A 19,296-nucleotide genomic window follows, 5' to 3' on the forward strand; every position below is an offset into this window, starting at 1 on the left:
CCTATGAGGGTAAGTGGTGGGTAAGCACCAAGGTGCCAGTATTGGCAAATTGCTGATCTGGAATATTGAGCCATGTGCAAACATAATGGCAAGGAGAAAAGACATCAGCAGAGATTTTAGAGTTGAAAATGTTGCTGGTTGTCAGTCTGTGAAGGGTTAAAAAGTCTAAGTATACCAGTTTTCCCAAGAGTGGACTTCCCGCCAAGTTCAACCCAAGGTGGGCAGGTGGGCTGGAATCTAGGGATGGTGAAGGAGCCCTTGTTTCCTGAGAAACAAACAGTCAACTCCAGGCAGACCAATGGGGAACAAATGAGGAAAGAGGATTAAAGAAAAAAGTCAAGGAGTATGAGGATAGCAACTAAACCTGGTGAGCTAATTTACCACCATGGTGGAAGCAACAATCTGGTGAAGAATAACAGCCACAGTCGGTTTTCAGATACTTATCTTTATCACTCATCTTACTGTTGCCATCTTGGTATTTTGAAACCAAACATTACGACTGGGGGCCAAATGTGCAAGATTCGCTGAGGGACACTGCATGTTCATGGACTAGTGAATTGTGTGTATTTATTGAAACCATCAGGAAAGAGTCATATGGTACAAAAGCCCTTTATACCATCAGATAGATGAGAACAGGTGCTATGTCCATCATTTATAAACAGTCTAGGGTAAGTACGCAGCTATGTTGGTTGCGGTGACCTTGATCGAACTGTTCTTTTTTCTTTTGTAGGACCAGGCTGTTTACACTTTCCATTGCTCTTGAGTCAGAGATGACTTCAAAATTGAGTCAGTTTCCACCTTACAGCCTCAAGCGGCCACTCCAGCCAGGAACTTCACTCTGCCCCATGAAATCATTTTGCAGGCTTCTTGATCAGATTTGGAAATAGACAACTTTAGTTGTCAGGTAGAAAATAGAGCTCTGCTTTCTCATGTTGCTTTGAGAGCTTTGAGAACTCTTTTAAAACAGACAAAAAAGATTTGTTGTTTTTTCCATGAGGTGTTTCAAGCTTCTGTCATATGCTGAAGCATTGTGTTATTTCATCACGCTGCCAGTACACAGGGGTCTCATTTCAAAAGCTGATATCCATTTAAAAACTGCACAAGCTCCTAGTGAATGGTTTTATGTGATATTTATGTTGTTTATGAGGGATCAAACTTTATCTTCACTTATCTTCACTGTAAAAGGATATTGTCTTCTTCACTTGGAAGTGTTCAATATGTGGGGACGAAGTGGTTGCAAAACAGATGTACAGTGTGTTGCAGTGAAACTGTCCTCCAGCCAAGCAGGCACTCACTCAGTGTTCTCCAACTCACAGTTCTCACCCCTCAGGGACAACAACTGGCAGGATGCCCTGTGTTTTTGTCTTAGACACGCTATGCCTGCAGTGCTCGACCTCCAGCCAATCACAGTATGGCTCAGGCCGCCACAGAGGCCAGACAGGGCGGTGTCCTTTCTGAGCGGATGGAAAAAAAGAGCTCACGTGAGACCTGTTTAGTAGTCAGAGAAGAGATAAAGAACGTGGAAAAAAGAGAAAGAAAACAAGATGGGAGAGAGAGAAAGAGAGCAAAAGACAAACAGAGAGAGGGAGCGAGAGAGAAAGAGAGTGTTTCAGTTGGCGGGAAAGCAGGCGAGGAGGAGGGCAGAGGAGAGTAAAGGGAGGAGGAGGAGGGAGGCAGCACACAGTACTGACTGGACCCTGGATTTATGCTATAGATATTTCCACTCATCAGCTAATAGTCATTGCTTTGGCTCATAAACTGCACACATACTTTACACAGACAGAGGCTTAATTTGATTATAATGGTCGGCCTGCTTCACTTTTAAGGAAAATCTAGGGCTACAGAAGCATTAGTGAGTTTTCCAAAGTAAAGCAGTTGTTGCACCTTTCGGGGGAGCAGAGGGATACAGAGATGTAATCCAGAGTGACACCCAGCAGAAACGAATGCGATGGTGTCTATTTTGAGTGCTTCAAAGGGATTTTAGGATTCCTGTATACAGATTCCAGTGTACATCATTTTCTTCTTTAGTTTGTAACATAAAGCTCAGCTCAAGGTAAGAGGCTCAAATGCAAACGCCTGGCAGGTAGAATGCAACAAAAGCCACCCTGACATTGTTCATTAGTTAGTGGATTCCCGTCTCACTCTTCCCTTTGAAACTAGGAGTCACAAGCAGAGTGAATTTGAGTGAGAAGCCGTGAGGTAGGCACGGCTTTCCTTTAGGGTTTATTTTACCCCAACAAGACTATAATTTACAGAATGAAGATCATTTTGTGTTGAGAAGACTTTAAACTAGAGCTTCAGTGCATGAATTCAATAGTCCCCAGTCATAGCAACCCCACAGCAACCAGTCTGGTTGCTAGGGAAAAATGTGTATTCCCAGACCGGTTGTAAGTGGTTGTTCAAGGTTACTGATTGTTGCTGGGTGACATCAGTCACAAAGGATGTTGCATCAAAAACCTACTTGCAAGCAGATTCTGTGGTTGCTTGTAGTTTGTGGGGAAGACACAGACTTGTCTGCAAACGTTTGAGGCAGTCAAATGTGGAAAAATAGTCATATAAGCTGTAAATTGAGAACAAAGTATAAGTATTTAAATCTTTTTAAATACAATCTTTTTAGCACTCAGTTTTGTAGGAACTAGCGGCAACAACTCAACCAGCCTGGGAATGCTAATTTTCCCCAGCAACTGCTGGTTGTCAGGCAGTTGCCAAGTTTCTGGATTTGTGTAACTGGCGCCTTAGGGAAGTGGTTAAGAGTCCATAAATCAAGCAGGAAGTAGGATCATTATCTTATAGACTTACATAACATCTGACCTGTCTTTACAACTGGAGTAGTCGCCCCCTGGTGGCCAGTTGAAATAAAGTGAGTTTAAGAGGCTACAGTGATCTTAAACCCACTTTATCTACAGTTAGAAGTAAATTAGAAAAAAGGAGACACCATTAGTACACCATTAGAGGCAATTAGGAACAGGTAGGACTAATCAAAGAGTCAAAATATTGAGATTAGGATAAAGGCATGAACAAAGCAAACATATAACAAACATAAACATATAACCTTTATAGTATGAGTAAAAAATCTTCAATCTGGCGAATGGACTGGCACATGACTGTACTCTATGATGCATAATATTACCACATACAGATAATTCAGATAACACATGTTATATGTTGTGCTCCACCAGAAGAGCAGAGCAGAGCATAATCTATTGTTTTCATTTCCTGCAGAATGGAAAGAGACATCACAAGAAAAAAGAAAAGTAAAAAAGAACTGTGCGTAAAGACTCACACCCAGAAAAAGCTTAGCGCAATCCATATGAACAACTCTGAGGTAGAATACACATTTTTGTTGAGAAATGAAGCTTGATAAACTGCAGGTTGCTGTTATAAATCAGCTGGAGTGTGCATGTTCTGAGTGGATAATATCCCAACTGTCTTTGCAGCAGCTCCCCTGCGCTTGTTTTCTTTGCTCCGTGTCTTGGCCAGCCTCCAACAAAAGCACAGGCCTTCTTCTTGCTGGTTCCTTTTATTTTTCACTATCGCTTCACCATTCAGATCTGACCTGACCCTCATTTCTCTCTGTCCCATTCAAAAAGGCAAGCTGAGGTTAAAGTCCAAAAATGGGGGAAGAAATGAAGGAAAATCATGTAAATAATGTGAGCGGGAAAGAGAATATGCGGTCGCTGTTGATAGGCTTTTAATAAAGCAGTCAAACTCTTTGGGTTTATTGCACCAGATTCATTGTGCTGTAATTGGTATGACATCACTCATTTTGTAGGCTTTCATAAGCCAACATAGAATCGCACAGGAAAGGGGAAAAAAGACAGCTTTTCTTCACCCATAGGTGACCCAGATCGGATGGTTTTTCCATGTTTAGCCTGTAATGTAAAGATCACATACAGCTCATTATTGCTTCTGTAGAAATCCAGACATCAAGAGCTTAGAACAGTTGTTTCCACTGTTTTTCACTGATTTAATCTTCTAGGTAAAGCCTTGCCGTGACATTATTTTGAGTGCTTTTGGAGTGTAATGTAGTGTTCAGTCTTTAACACTTAACTATTGACTTACCACTAACGTATCTAATCTTTCCATTGTTTTCTTTCATTCTTATTTTCTTTTGAATGAAAGAAACTTGGTGCCTTTTTACTGCAATCACAGGAAAAAGTGCAGTTAGTCTGTCATCTTATGTTAAACCACATAAAGGACCAGAACACACGTAGAGAGTTTGCAGCTTTGTTTAAGCAGCTCCAGGATCTCAGGTAACATATCTAAAGGTGCAGTTTTGAAGTTTTTTTGCTAACCACTGCCACCCACCTATGTTCTGGGACCCGACAAACGGCCGATGCAAAAGATAGCTTGTCTCAATCTTAAGCTTGAATTAAATTAACAAAAAGGAAGTATTTCCTTTTCTTTTGTCAGCACTGAAGTTACGGGTTACGGATTCTTGTTTTTCTAATTTCTTTCTACTTCTTCTGCACATTACTTACTTAAATATAAGAATGCATGTGCATAATTTTATATTGTGTTCTTTTTTTTTAAGTTGCTTTCTGTGGTTTTGTCATCTAGTATTCATACAACATTTAACACACCACCAACATCACCACCTGATCCAAAAACGGGACCATCCATATCCCTTATATATTCCAAAAATATCACTTAGATCCACAAATGATCACAAATATAAAGTCAAATTCCCCCAAAAAAGGTAATGAAGAAACTGCAACATTACACTGAGTACAAGTTCATCATTCAGTCTGCAATAATAGACTGAATAGAATTATGATTTTGAATGATAAGTTTTCACCTATTGGAGGTGCTGGAACATGTTCAGTGTCAAAAACAATTGTAAAGATGCTACATCATGTGCCATGTTAGTAAAGTGCGCTGCCACTGGCTAATCTATCAAATGTATCAAATTGGCGAATCAAACTTTTATGTTTATGCTGGACACAAGCTGTCACGTTTCGTAGATCGGACTCACGCGCAGACCACTAGTGTCTTCAAAAGGTGCATTTATTTACAGTGTTTCCTACAGTGGAATTCATATATACACATAATAGTGTCAAAGGAAAAAGGGGCCGGGGTTCCAGGGTCCAGGAGTGAAAGAGGCAGGAGTCCAGGAAGGGAAAGTTTCCATTCAGTCCTAGCACATCTCCTCTCCTTTATCTCTCTTGCTCCCGTTCAGTCGCCAGGCACAGGGGAAGAACAAGTCCAGAGGCAATCTATGCACAGGCAGAAAAAAACCATTAGTCTCCTGGTTCAGACATGCTCATAAACTGACTTTACAAAATACAGGACGACTGACGCTGATGACTCAACGATCCAGCGACGAGTAGAGCAGACTCGCCCTCTTAAGAAGGGTTCCAATCTTTCATGATCAGCGACAGATGTGCTGATCACCTCCAGGTGCGTAGGCCAGGGGCAGGAGCCCATACTGAGCTCCGCCCCGGCAGGAGAAAGAGAGAATGGAAGAGGGCGAGAGAGAAAGGGAGAGCAGAGGTGAGAGAGAAAGGTAAACAAAAACAAAACACCTGACGGCTGTCAGCTGACGAGGGGCGGAGACCATGACACAAGCATAAATGGCCCACTTTAAATTCATTCATCAATGTGCTGCTAAACTGTTACTTGACACCTTGGTATATCTGTGTTGAATACTGTGTGCGCTCATTTTAAATTTCTCATTCAGAGAAAGAGGAAATATAGATACTCATAAACTCTGCGACCTTGAACTTCTGATAAAACAGTTCAGGTCCTATTATGTTACCTTATTTATCATAACAGTGGCAGTGCCAAAACACCAAGGCTTGTGCAGACACATGAGCTGGCATTAAGCCTGCAGTGTCAGCTTGCCACCATGACGAAAGCATAAACAAACAAGCCCCATCTACAGGTACCACATGAAATACTGGAAGAGAGCGACCTCTGAATGACAAAAAAGCACATATAAGCCCTTCACTGTGTCTTCATCCATGGCTCTGAATTATGTATTGCACGAGAGATGACAGTAATTCCACAGCAAGTTGTTATCTTGTCAAACAAGACTCTGTTGTACTTGCTTAACAAGGACAGGCTGTCATGCTAGTGTGACATTCCCTCCGTGCGTGCACAAACACACCCATGTCTTCCTGTCACCAGGCGTGCGTTTGCTAAAACTGCAAAAATCAGAGGAGCAAACAGCTTCTATATCTTTAATCCCATAATGGCCTTGTATAAATACTAAGGACACTTACTCACGCAATCTTTCTGCTTGGCAAAACAGAGCGTGCAGCCAGCATTGGAAAAGCCGTCAAACTGAACTATATTAACCACCTGTTCCTGATCCAACAGCATTAATGGACAAGTGGAAGTCGCGTGTGCTGCCTGTGGTGCAGACATGGTAAAGAAATAGACAGAGGGGGACCCCCCCCTCCCTTCTCGGGTGCATAAAACAGAGTGTCTTGGCACGAGAGAGAGAGCGTGCTTGGGAGGATTGAGAGAGGGTTGAGGTAAAAGCAGGCGTACAGAGAAAGCACAGATGATGAAAGGTGACGTGAAGGATGAAGCTGCACGCTGAATAAAATTGTTTACCAGACTGGACCTTATTCACACACGTTTAGCTGAGAAGTGAGCTTGGTAAAACACTTAAGCACAGTATCAGCGTTAATGTGAATCAAATCCAATATCCCTGTCCTTCCCTTTCTCCTGTTAGTCAAAACCATCAAAGAAGAAACCCTAAAAATGTTAGTGCAACATGTAATTAGAGCAGAAACAGGTAATAAGAGCTAGAAAGCGACAGATGATGACTGATGAGGCAGTGACTCAGATGTAAGAGCTCAAAATTACTGCTGCAGTAAACGTAACCACCTCAATATATCATTTATACTTTTCACTCTCTGTTTCCTCCCTTCCTTCTTTCATTATACCCAAACCACAGACGGTGAAGACCAGCTGGCTGGCAGGATCAGTTACACAGCTCATTTGGAAAGAGATGACATCAGGTAAATGCATTCTGCAAATATCCATTACTTTCGCCTACTCTTACCTCCCTTATTCTCTGTTCTTGTAGGTGCTTAAAGAGCCAAGAAATTGATTCTTTAATAACACATCTTGATGTGGAAATATGTAGACTTGTAAGCACATTCATATTTAGTATTAAAGCATCATATATGACTTAATCCTCTTGAGGATATTCAAGGCGTGTGGGAGTTTGCCCAAACAGTCAACATGAGTCTTTGGACTTGGAGAGGGCATTCGACTGTGCTGCAGGATGTCATGCAGGTCATGTGGGGAGTGCTCATGAGTATAGGTACATCTGGTCTGTTGTTAAGGAGCTTGCTGGCAGTGAGTCAAACCTGTTCCTGGTGGGAGTTTGACTCCACTCGGGCTATTCTTTGTCTCTTTATCTGTTTGTAAAGTTTCTGGACCTCCAGGTGCAGCCAGGCAGCAGAGAGTTTCTGATTTGCTTTCTGTGGATGATGTGGTTCTCATAGCTTTGTCGGCTGATGGTTTCTAGGTTATACTGGGCCAAGCATAAGATCGCTTTGGCCAAGGTTGCAGGTTGACTTTTAAGTCTCTGGGATGAGAATTAGTTCCTCCAAGTCTGAGGCCACGCTTCAGTCGTTAAAGGATGGGGTATCCTCTCTGAGTTCGTGAGGACTTGCTGTCCCACATAGATGAGTTTAATTATCTCGGGGTCTTGATTATGAGTGAGGGAAGGAGGGAATGGACAACTGACAGATGGATTGGTGCGTCACGGGTGGTGATGCGGATGCTGTACCAGTCTGTTGTGGTAAAGACAAAGCTGGGTGTGAAAGCAAAGGGCTCAGTTTACCAGCTGATCTACATTCCTACTCTCATCTATGGCCACGAGTTTTGGGTAACTACTGAAAGAATGAAATCACATATACAAGTAATGAAAAGAGACGGAACATTTGGGAGGGGCTCAGAGTTGAGCCGCTACACGACTGTATTGAATGGAGCCAGATGACATGCTTCGGGCATCTGACTAGGACATCCCTGGGATGCCTCGTAAATGAGGTGTTTCAGGTATGCACTACATACCTGAAACACCTCATCTCGGGAGGAGACTACAGGCCAGACCTACAAAAGCGAAATTAGATCTCTCAGCTGGCTTGGGAAGACTTCAGTGTCTCCCTGGAAGAGTTAAAGGAGATGGCTGTAGAGAAAGTCCCTTTGCTTAGACTGCTGCCCCCAAAACCCAGACCTGGATAAGAAGCAAAAAATTTTAATGGATGATATTCTATTATATCTATTATATGATAATTATATAATATCTTTAAGATATTAGATAGGAGTAGACTGAAACGTAATAGGACAAATGTCATCTCTTTTATTGTAATTCTTTTGTGCACCATGCATTATCTAGATTAAGTAAAAAGGTGAATTCACAGCCCAGAATGTCCGAACAACGTCCAAGTCTTGGTGGATTTAGAGACAAGAGGAAATGGTAAGAAGACGGCTAACCCAGCTGGTCTGATAATCAAGACGAGCCCAACCAGTTCGTTCACACTTTTGTTTTTATCTTTCTTACAGTAAATTAGCGCTCAGATTACAACTGAAAGAACATTTTTCTGTTTCTGCTTTTTCATCATAAGCCAAGTCAGCCCATTTCAACACAGGTTTTGCTGCCAGCTGGACTTCGCCATGGAAACTGAAAATACTTTTTTAGCAAAATAAAGGAAAACCCTAAATCTCTACCCCCACTTCAGTGAGGGCTACCATTTGTCATCTAGAATCCTGCATCTACCACATATGGCCACCATAGGCACTAATGCCACCACTTAGCAAAAATTAGAGTGTTGCATGAAGATTGAAAAGAAGTGTATGATTATTGGACAGCTTGATCTATGATCTTGGTCACTCTTTAGATCAGGCGGTGGGGGGTCACTCCAGGCCTCAAGGGCCACTGTCCTGCAGGAGATCACCCTGGATCAGCACATGTGAATCAAATGATTAGTTCATTACCAGGGCTCTGGAGAACTTTAAAAGGCAGGTTTTCTTAATGTCAGAAACCACAAAAGTCCAAAACTAACAATGCATTAACCCGTCCCTTAGAAAGTGCAGACTTAAACTTTCCTTTACCACTCCAAGGTTGTTCCTGAAAAAAATGTCCAGTCTTTCCTTAGAAAGGGCAAACTAGTTTTCAAAAACAGCTGGTAGTAATTCTCAACAATGGTGACTCCAGCAATACCTGGACAATTTTTCAGCTGCTAGTTAATACTCATTTGGTGCCTTAGTATTTATGACAGCAGAACAATAGCTGTGGGAATGAATCAAAATAAACTAGAGGCCCCATGTTTGTTGCAAGAAAAAACTGACCATGTTAAAATGATCAGCGGTGTGGCTTGAGGTATTCGGATTTGTTTTGGGCAACAATCGAGCTCTATGACACAGAGAAATAAGCTTTAGTGGGCTGTGGTTGTGCAGAAAGTAGGCCACGTGTTCCTCTTCAAATTAGTCAAGAGTACAGATTATCATTAGATTTATCTGTGTATATAATGAATTTGAGATTGAATTCATTAGAAGTGACATTTTAATTTCATTTTACATTTTTATTCAATAAACAAATGGTACTGAGGCTCTTTTTGTGTATTACCAGTGTACATAACAGGGAATTTGTGTGGACAGAAACCGAAATGACCAAAAGATTTAATTCAAAATTTTCAACAGTGTTTTCCTATGGAAGCAAAAATGTGCAATTATTTTTAATTGCATATTGTTTGCACAAGATTTCTGTGTGGCTCTATTGTATTTTTGACTTTTATGGCTATAACTGATTGGGCTAACTACCCACTGCATCCTTGTTTCGTGACAGACAAACCCCTCTTTTGACCCGAGACCCTGTGGTTTACAATGTGTGTGTGTGTGTGTGTGTGTGTGTGTGTGTGTGTGTGTGTGTGTGTGTGTGTGTGTGTGTGTGTGTGTGTGTGCTTATGACTCCGCACATCGGTGTTTGCTCCCAAGTTTTTGCCCTATCCAAGTTTCGGTGACATCATTTGTCAAATAAGAGTCCTGCTTGCTCAGACTCCAGGAGTCAGACACAGTAGGTCATATGTTTGCTTTCTTTTTCATCCATGCTAGATAATAGATTCCCAGTTGTGAGCTGAATTCTGCAGACAACAAGACGTTTGACTTTGAGAGACTCTGTGAGACAATGTGATTTATACACCTCTGAGCTACATTATGATCACACAATTCTACCAACAGGTGTATTAAGAATCCAATAATCCATAGACTGTATATCAAAGATGGTGATAGCTAGTATAACAGTATCTAGTTGTCTATGAAATGTCATTTTAAACCAGAGTGTTAAAAACATGAGGTTTGTTTTTGCTGTGTTTGTTTGTATTTTTTTGGAGCCATAGCCAATCACATTTGGCTGAGAGGGTGGAGTACAAAATGTTCTGCTATCCCTAGCTAACTTGGTGAGCAAGGTTTACTCACAAGCTGCATCACGCAAACATGGAAGTCTATTGGGAATGATTCATTTTTGAAACCAGCCTCATGTTGCAGTTTGCATAAACTGTAGTTTTGATGTTCCACTGTTGGCATTATTTTTTAACGTGGGAGTTGCCACTTGAAGATAAATCAGCTTGAGCAACTGAACAGAGGTTTTTGGTGCAGCATTGTATTTCTGTTTGCAAACAGTTTCATGCTAGCAAGTACTGAGTGTTTGACGGAGGGATGCTCATATTCTCCTAGCAACCAGTAGTTACCATTTGGTTGCCAACCAGTCTCTATGCCTGTATAAGTGAAGCCTAAAGTAGCACACAATTGCTCTAGGAAAAACTTACACTTACACTTATTGTGTCAATTGAACTGATAGGTGGAATTTGTAGCAAAAACAAAAATCTTTTAAAAAAGTTTATATGCTTAGATTGGTGTATAATCGCTGATTGATGATTAAGCAGGAGATTTGATCTCCTACTTAACTGGTCCAAAAGTAAATACATCATTAAATGCTAGCACATATTTAAATTAAATGATCTCTTTAAGACTCATTCCTGTAATTATACTTTTCACAAGCCTCTAATATTTTCTAATAACAAGCCAAAACAAGCCAACACAGTTATCCTCCCACTGTAGTGCTTATTGACTCACCGCACTACCAAAGAGGCAGAGGTGAGCAAAAAAATACACAGTGCAGAAAACGGCTGCATGCTCTAAACTGCATGCCTACATGAAAATAAACCCCAAAAGATTAGTTTTGAAATGTATGTGTGGATAAGCATCAGCGCTTATCATCAAGCTTCCCTGGGGTAACGTGATAAAAGCAACACTGTGGTGGACTTCTCACTGCACTTCTCTCAACTTTCTTAGCTCGGCTTTGATTGCAGTGTAAACACAAATTACACCATTTACGCGTATCTCGCAACACGAGCCAGCTCTTCTAAAGACCTGTGTTGCAAATAGGTTGGTAAGAAAATTCATATGCTGCATTTGCCAAACTATTTTTAGTGTTCCAAACAAAAGGGAGCAGAGCAGTAAAAAGGTAAAGCCCGTATAGAATTTTATAGAATTTCCTCTTTTTGTTTCCCTACATGCCAGAATTTGGCACGCAGCAGTATGGGCCACCCTGAAAGAGTGTAAAGCGTGATCCCACTCCTCCAAGGAAAGACAGGGGGATATTCCTGGAGTCTGTGTGAGGTTGAATGTGTGTGTGTGTGTGTGTGTGTGTGTGTGTCTGTGTGTGCGCAAGCGTGCATGTGTGCAACCTGTCATAAACGCTGATGAGTGATTGAGTGCATAATCCTGTTCGCACGCCACATCCCAAACAACCCCACATGCAAGAGTGAGTGCGTGTGTAAGACGCCATTCATCTTAACTGAGTAATTCTGGTAGACAGCAAACAATGTAGTCCTGCTCACACCCTATTAAGCTGTCACGGTGCAACAATTGGTCTTAACTTATAATGTGTATTATAATCGTAGACCATTTTTATTCTTTGTTTTTTTCTTTTTTTGCAGGTGCATTGCTAACACTCTGGCCCACGCACACAAAGTAAGCAAACCGTTTAAAGCATTTACATACCAGCACATAACGTAAATACACTCACACACGTGCAGATCCTTTGCATACAAACTCCACAATGCCATCCACCAAATGTTCTGTTCTTTCCTGTGACCTTAGCTGTGAGTTCATTCCACCCTCGCACATATGGAGCCCTGGCACGGACTCAGCTCTCGGCTGCTACCCTGCTACTATCAGCACATTTTTAATTGCCTGGCTTTAGAATATAACAGCCTCTGTGATGACAGCACGCTTGTTTATTTTTATAGGAAACCATAAAGGGCCCCAATAGCCCAGACCTTATAAGGCATATGTATGATGTTTTGCTCCCCGAGTCTTTTATTTTTAGCCGAGTGCAAAATAAGTGTAGATGGTGGCAACTAATTTGCTTCTTGGCTCAGGATATGCCATTGTTATTAAGTTTGTCAGTCAAACGCAAGGAAAATCTTTGTACAGCAGCAAATGTGACCTCTGATCACAGAAGCAATATCAGCAGACCGTTGTAGCTAAATAAAGGTTAATGTCTCACTGTGTGCCATGACTTGGGTTTGAGGTCACATTTGTCATAAACAAGCAGAATAAAGTGCATTATTGTTCATATCTCCATGGTAGCAAAGCCTAGTGAGACAAATGGGATGAAATTAATCAACGTCTCAGTCTCACAATGTTATCACTGTTAAAAGCCATCTGGTCAGGATCTCTCCTGAGTTTTAAGCAAAAAATTCTTATTGAAATAGTTCGAGAACCTCACCCAGTTTTTTTCAAACTGCATTGCTTCTTACCGCCCAATCTAGCACATCCGGATAATCCTGCATCTCTTTACAGTAAAACTGTACTGTTCTGAGTAATGTCACAAACCACGCAAGCACAGTTGATGACTAGATATCTAAAAGCACACCCGTATCGTTTACAGCAGTTTTACTTCTTTGTCTGTTCTGTTGAAAAAAGAACACAAACTCTGAAAATCAAACAAAGACAAGCTGGAAAATTGCATTTTTCTAAAAATAAAAACTTATTTTGAATTTAATGCCAGTTGTGACATGAATGTGAACAGAACATGAGCAACCAAACTTAGCACATTGGTACATTTTAGGCTGCTTGAGGTTCTTACCTATATCAGATATTATGACATTATCACGTTGCCTAGCAAGTACCTAGCAAAAGGTTAAATGTTCTTTTCCACCAATATATTCGACATAGTTCTATCACTCTATCACTAGTCATACTGAAAGAAAGAACAATTGATGAGATCAGTTAAGATCAATGCAGACATGAACTCTGTTTCTTATATTCATGAAAACAGTTACCGAAAATAAAAAAGTAGCTTTCAACTCATTGTTTCAGCATCACAACAGCTAACTTTAAAGTTTGTGTTCATTTAAGACTCAGTGCATCCTTGCAGATGATGTGGACGTGAAAATGGAACCAACAAGCCTGAATATTAATCCATTCCACAGATATGAACATGACTTCAAATAACAGGTATTGTTCACAATTACATTTAATACACCTTTCTTAGTAAAACGACTAAAACTTTGGAAGCAATTTGCTTGTGATTCAAGAGACATTCCCCCCTGTCAGTGATAGGATAGATCAGAGACTAACATTTTGCTTAGTAAACACTCGTAGAATTTTTTTTTAAAAAGGAACTGCTGCAGCTTGTGCTTTTGTTACTGTGGTATTGCTATCGTAAAATGGTTTACCAATGGGTACAACATGAGGTTTTGTGCTTTCAAACAATGATTCAGAATTTTAAATACGGGCAGAGTGAAATTTCTGCCCCACCTGGTGTGTGCTGAGAAGTTTTGTGTTGCAATTCAAGCCCATTTCCACTGCCCAGACTGGGTAGTAACTCACCAGAGTTCATGAAGATTAAAGTTCAGTAATCAACTCTGAACTGGACATTGGCCAAGCTGGAAGTGCATTCACCTCTCTTACTTTAATAGAATAGAATAAAATAGAATAGAATAGAATAGAATTCAACTTCATTGTCATTGCACATGTTACAAGTACAAGGCAACGAAATGCAGTTTGCAACCATCCAGAAAGTGCTTTAGCCATAATATAGTTTATATAGTTATATATTACAAAATGTATATTAGCAATAATATAGATATATAGATATATTACAGAAATAGGTGTGTTATAGGTATGAGGGTACAAAATATGGGTCTATTATGTGTATAATAATAATAATAATAATGGATACTTTATTGATCCCCATGGGGAAATTACTTGTTTTTTTCTCTGCATTTGACCCATTCACTCAGTGAAGCAGTGGGCAGCCCACTAAGCAGGCGCCCGGGGAGCAGTGTGTAGGGACGGTACCTTGCTCAGGGGTACCTCAGGGTAGCCGTTAAGTGGATTCGAACCGCCGACCTTCCGATCATGGGGCGACCACTTTACCTACTGAGCTATCCCTGCCCCCCCGTGTATGTTACAATGTACACGGTATGAAGGTATGTATTAATTTAATATATTAGTTTTAGCAGCTCTCCATGCTGTAAAGTAATGTTGCTTTGGTATGCTTGTATGTAGTCACAATTTACAGCATCATTTATATATTTTGAATATGAATTGAGCTTCAAAGCACTTGCTGACATCATGTTGATCAGAAGGAAAGTTTCCATGGTGAAAAATCACAAATATCGAGTTTGTCCACTCTTGCCTCACATAACAAAGTCATACTTTATAAATGAAACCTTTAACAGCTCCCAGAGGTGTGGACCAAAGAGGGTGTGACATCACATGTTGCTCATCAAGGGACAAAGCTTATGGAGAAAAAAAAAAGAAAAAGAAAAGGAAGATTATGCTTGGCATGCAGTCGATTCTAGTCTGTCTCGTTTTCTTTCTTTCTTTCTTCTTCTTTTTTTTTTTTTTTTTCGTACGAGATGACACAATCATGTAGGAAATTCCCTGGGAACAGCCCTGAAAAATATCGCTTACTCCTCTACTGTTGATCTTTAAGAAATACTAAATAAATGATGTGTCATCTGTTGCCGTGGAGGAATGCTCATCAAGACCAACCCAGTTATATATATTTTTTAAACTCAGTTTCATAATAAAACCGAGTATCTTTCCAAAAAGATGGAACACTCACACACTAAAGCATCCATGCCACAATTTAAGAGAATGTTCCTTGTACCTTTGAGCAGGAAAGTCCCTTGGCAGCAGCATTTGAATTATGAAATACATATCATATGCTCTAAAAGAAGTGCAACAGTTCACAAGGCTGTGAGTCATGCATGTGTCAGAATATCAAAGTGGAAGTTCAGTGTCATGTTCTTAGATGTGTTCAGGGATATGACCTTGAAGGGAAAACCACCCCCCTATATTTTTTTGGGGGGGCCAACTCAAAGAACTTTTTGATCAGACTTGGTGTGCCTGTTCCAGACTAACCCGGCAAATCGCTGGAGCCAAGGGAAAATGTGAGCAAAGTTCACTCAGCTCTTATCTATAGATGGTTGTGACGAGTTTTCCTCATTATCTCATCATGCGTGTGTTTACAAGTACAGACTGCCGATACTGTGTAACCAGGTCAGCTATTCACGTTGCCAGAGTTGTTCAGCAATCAGGTAGTAGTAAAGGCTAGTATGAACAGTTGAAAAGATCTGCATCCATTTCCTTATAGAAAAATTAAAACTGGTAGGGTGAGATAGTCCAGTGATACTGGTTCAAACTGCTTTCGAGGGGAGTGTCAGAGAGTGTGATAATATATTGGCACAGAAAACAGGTCAAAAATTCATTTCTTGTAAGTTTTCCTTTCACTTCCTTTGGTTTCAGTCATTTCCCAGTAAACCTGCCAGTCGTGTGTATGTGTGTGTTCCTTTTAAAATGATGAAATCTGCTATGCAACAAGAAATAACACAAGATTATTGGATAGAAGATGCAGCTTTATTGTAGCAGTCATGCTCTTTATATACACTTTTCTTTAAACTACATTTAGCAGTTATTGTGTGTGGAAGTATTTCACGATGCGCTGCCATCAATCATACAGGATATTTCTCTGTGAAATAAAAGGGCATGAATGTAAACGCACGTGTTCTGTTCTCAGGTGAGCCCAGGTACAGGCACAGACAGAGGGACAAAGAAACTGGTTAAACTCTTTTTACTATGAATAACAGTTGAAGGGAGAGGGCCAGTGGTTACCAACTGGCAACGGAAGCGATGGCAGGTGGCCGGGCTGGTGGCTGAGTCAAGAGGGCAGGGTGCAGTGGTGAGCATGAGCTTGAGACTATGCTGGAGGCAGAGCAAGCGAAACTGAAGGAAAAAAAATGAAGACAAGACAGGCCAGGGCAAGAGGCACTATTCAGGTGTTTTGCTAAGAAGTAAATGACTAGATCAGTGCGTGAGCAGACTATGAGCTGTAAGGGTGGAGGTATCTCGAGCCAGCCCTCTTTTCTTTCTGTACTTCACAAGAAAAAATTGGAAATATTTGCAGAGGTTTAATAATAATAATAATGGATTACATTTATATAGCGCTTTTCGGGGCCCTCAATGCGTTTTACAATTCTACTATTCATTTACTCTCACATTCACACACTGGTGGAGGCAAGCTACAGTTGTAGCCACAGCTGCCCTGGGGCAGACTGACAGAAGCGAGGCTGCCATATCGAACCATCGGCCCCTCTGGCCATCACCAGTAGGCAGTAGTGACATGACTAATATGCAAACAGTCCAGTACATAAAATTAAATATGTAAAATTAAAATAAGCTGAAAAGTTAATATTTGGTTTGACAACCTTTATTCTTCAACACAACCTGAACTCTCTTAGGAAAGCTTTCTTGTCATTTGTTTTTAAGTATTGTTGTGGAAGTTTTCCATTTAAATAAAGCCTGCAGACGAGCGGTGAGCGGTAGCTAACATTCTTTAATCCAAACACACAAAGAACAGAAAACCAAGCTTGTGGAGAACCTACATGACCGCGGGGCAGGTCAGCAGAGTCTCACTGAGCCTAGCATGTCTCTCAGTTAAATACCTTCTCCAGGAACAAAAGGCAGTACACAGCTGTTTCACACCTTAAGGTTCACACTCCCTTGTGGAGTGGTCTGCTTCTCCCAACTTCCTTACTACACCCCCACCATTTGTCTTGGGTGTCAGACATGTTAAAATCCAGTGGCACCAAGGCATTATACAATAAAATAATGTGATTAATACATAAATAAAAGAAATTCCTATACAGTATTTTCAGGAATAGTTCTCAAAGTTTCTTGAAGCACATTCAAACCTCTTCTTTGGATGTTGGCTGCCTTTTGTTCTGCTCTCGGTCAAGATGATCCCACGGTCCTTCAAAAAGGTTGAGGTCCAGGCTCCGGGGAGGCTAATTCATTACTGATCTTTTCTTCCGTCCCTAGCTGGCGGTCCACGAAGCCAGGGTTTCCATCTTGGTCAACAATATACTTTGACCTTTGCTTGCTCGATGGTTAGACGTCATTGTTTAAGATCGTCTTCAATTTGCTCGATCCAAGTCTTCTTGGGTGCATCACACTTGATTCTCCAGTGGGCAGGCCGCTCCTTCAGCAGAAGGCGGTATGGCAGGCGATGGTTGCTCATGGTGCAGACATGGCCAGACCATCGCAGTCCTTGCTTCTGGATCAGCCTTTCCATCAAGGGCTGCTGCTGACATTGACTATGTATCGCACTACTGCTGAGAGAGTCATGGAGGGACTGTGTGAGAATCTGACCCAAACAATGCCAACAACAGTACCATGACTGATAATATTCCACTGAGTGTTTTTCTTTCCAGGTATGCTTTTACTGCATTAGCAGTGTGTCTGGGATCACTGTCGTGCTGAAAAATGAAGCTGAAATTTCTGTGTTCACAATTCCATCAGTTTTGAAAAGATTCCCAACATCACTGGCTGAAATGCAGTCCCAAACCATGACAGAGCCTCCACCGTGTTTCACAGATGGTTGTAGACTCTCACTGTTACTGTTACCTTACTCCTGTGTCATCCTCTGTACAATTTGAACTAAAAGTTTCAAATTTAGATTCTCCCTCACTGGTTTTGTTTAATTTTGCATAACTGAGCCTTTTCTTCCTGTTTTCTTTCTTTAAGAAAAGCTTCTTGGCAGCTCCCGTAAATAATTTCTTGGATCTGACACATCTCGGTACTTTTTTAATGCTTGAATTTGCTCAACAAACAAAGTACATTACTCTGATACAAGGGACTGAAAATGTGACGTTTTTAAAGAAAGATCTTGAGAAAGCTCAAAGAACTATTACTCAACACCACTTTATTAAAAATGACAAGTATGTCCGTCTCCTTGAAAGCAATACGTAAAGAAATAAGTAAACCAATTAAAATTGTTCTCATTTTTCTCTGCTGCAGTCACTACGCATAACAGAAAAGACCAGCTCCAGATCAGCACGCATCATCATAACCGTTACGATCTCAATATCAGTGTTGACATTTTGAAAACAAGTCTTGTGAAGTGAGCGTTACCAAAATTGGCCTTTAACATCCCGTAACCCTGACAGTGTAAATATCACCGTGACTTTCATAGTAAATAAAAGTGTAGATTTCATGCTCAGATAGGCTGCTGTTTGTGGCTAAGCTCTGATTTTAAACATGTAACACTGAAATAAAAACTGGTGGTAAGACTGGTGCTTTAAAATGTGCAGTGCACCGTAGCTGGGTCAGGACATCCCGCTCCCTAGTGTGGGGAAAACTGCCAACTTTTTCCTCGGCACTGGCTGAAGGTGTTTACCTTTGCTTTGACACTGGATTTTAATCTGTAAGTTAATTAAGAAATGTAATATCATGGGGGTTCAGCTAAGCACAACCTGAGTACTACAGCCCTGTATTTTAGATCGCTCCACTAAATTTTAGGCTTCCTGCTAACTTGACAAATGAACCTGGACTTCATAACCACCACACACTCATAATCACACATTAAGAGCGAAAAGGAGAGAGGGGAACGGCATGCGACCTGAGGATCGCTCCCTATACTTAGTGAACTTCTGGTGTTTTAATGGGCCTGACGTAGTTCCATGCTGCGGTCTGAGGTCTCTCTAACCAGCATCTATTTTCCCTCTGAAACTGAGTTGGAAAAAGCACAGAGCATTTAAACAGGCTAAAAATGTATCTGATGGCAACCACTGCTGGCTGAAAATAGCCTTAAAAGGGTATTATTATCATTAATGAGGGATAAATTTGTCGGCTGACTTGCAGTGGAGTCAGGAGCGCTTAAAATTATTCTGGAATTTGCCCACTTCTTTTTTTTTCTTTTCGTTTTTAGATGTTTTGGCAAAACTGAGGCATCAGTTCTGTCTGAGGAATGGATGGTGT

General features: G+C 40.9%; 1 long non-coding RNA gene across 1 annotated transcript; it reads right to left on the reverse strand.

Annotated features, from left to right (window-relative positions):
• Positions 1-4,989: 4,989 nt before the first annotated feature.
• On the reverse strand, positions 4,990-5,563 carry LOC145421239 (uncharacterized). The gene is made up of 2 exons (XR_013902560.1): positions 5,300-5,563; positions 4,990-5,216 (listed from the first exon to the last, which is right to left on the reverse strand). It is a non-coding gene; the product is annotated as an uncharacterized LOC145421239 (long non-coding RNA).
• Positions 5,564-19,296: the final 13,733 nt, after the last annotated feature.

The sequence above is a fragment of the Astatotilapia calliptera genome, chromosome 17, assembly GCF_964374335.1.
Source record: "Astatotilapia calliptera chromosome 17, fAstCal68.1, whole genome shotgun sequence".
NCBI lineage: Eukaryota > Metazoa > Chordata > Actinopteri > Cichliformes > Cichlidae > Astatotilapia > Astatotilapia calliptera.